This window comes from Patagioenas fasciata, chromosome 11, assembly GCF_037038585.1.
Source record: "Patagioenas fasciata isolate bPatFas1 chromosome 11, bPatFas1.hap1, whole genome shotgun sequence".
Classification (NCBI taxonomy): Eukaryota; Metazoa; Chordata; class Aves; order Columbiformes; family Columbidae; genus Patagioenas; species Patagioenas fasciata.
The window spans coordinates 12,880,165-12,881,573 of NC_092530.1; positions in this window are offsets into that span (position 1 = coordinate 12,880,165).

Below are 1,409 nucleotides of genomic sequence, written 5' to 3' on the forward strand. Positions count from 1 at the left end.
TGGGGAAAAAAAAAAAAAAAGAAGGAGAAATAACTTGAGATGTTTTTGAAGGTGTGGGTCTTTTTCGTAAAACTGGAAAATACTATTTTGAGACTAAACCTGCCTGTAAGTAGATTTTTAAAATGAAAATATCTTCAGTGTTTAAGAAGGGACTGCAGAGACCTAGTTTTTGCAGCCATTTTGGGGAGGAGGTTTTTCTTTTACAGCAATCCCACCACTGTTTCTTGAGCGATGCTTCAGCTCCAGGGCAGGCAGTGGCTCCAGGCTTCTGTTCTGGTACCACTTCTCTGAGTTAATGCATTAGTTCTGCAAGAGAAAAATAGGCATTTTTAGTATTTCACAAGCCAACAGGCTGTCTGTTGGGTGGATGGGTTTGCTGTACATCACAGGGAGGAGATGAGGGTTGTAAGGTGGATATAATCAGTTTTATACCAGGATGCATCTCCCTGTACCCAGCAACCACCTGCAGTCAGTGCTGCCCACATAAGGGTGATAGGCAGGCAGCTGAAAGAGTAGAAATACCTTGTTTTGGATAGTCATGGCATGGGAATCGTCTCAAATATCTGCCTATTTAGCTACCGAATCAGAGGTAACCCCCACACTATAAACATTTTAGCAAAGAAAGTTTTGGTCCTTTTTTTTTTCAGGTTGATGGACACTCAGGGAAAGAGGAGGTGAGTGACCTCGTTTTTTTTGGATGCTTTGTAGTGGGAAAGTTAAAGATCTGCCCAGGACACATGGCAGCTTGAGGAGCTCAGCAAGGGCAGTCCCTGCAAAGTAGACACCACAGTGGAGTTTCCCTGGACTGACTGAAAGCAGCTCTTAAAAAGAGACAATCTATGCAAGCCTAAAGCCATCATTTAAATAAAAATATAACCATTAATATAATTATAAGAATAATTTAAAGGGTGTGAGAATGAGTGTGTGGGCATCACGGAGCATCATGGAGTGCAGTGCCTCCGTGACTTGGTCCAGGGCTGCATCCTGCAGTATCCATCACAGTGAAATGAGGACCTGCAGCTTGGCTTTCCTGATCAGCAACCACATTATCTGTCATTCTATCTGTCCACCGTAATGCTGTGTACACAGCCTTTTAGGCCAAGGCCTTGGTTAGGGAAAAATCAGTGGAGCATCACGACTGCATTGATTTAATTGATCGAGAGCATTGGGCTCTGCCCAGTGTCTCATCTCCACTCCCAGGCAATATTAATCAGTGCAAAAGATAAGAGCGCGTGCTCTAGTTGCGGGAGGAATAAAAAGATTTCTTTGCTAGGATTCCAAAGAGTGCCTTTAGAAAAGAAAAATCTTGATAGTGTATTTTACAGCCCTGGCTTTGCCAGCTCAGCTTGGGAAGGTCCCTCTGGATTGTCTCACTGGCAGTGCTGTGAGGAGGTGAATGGAATTCAAGC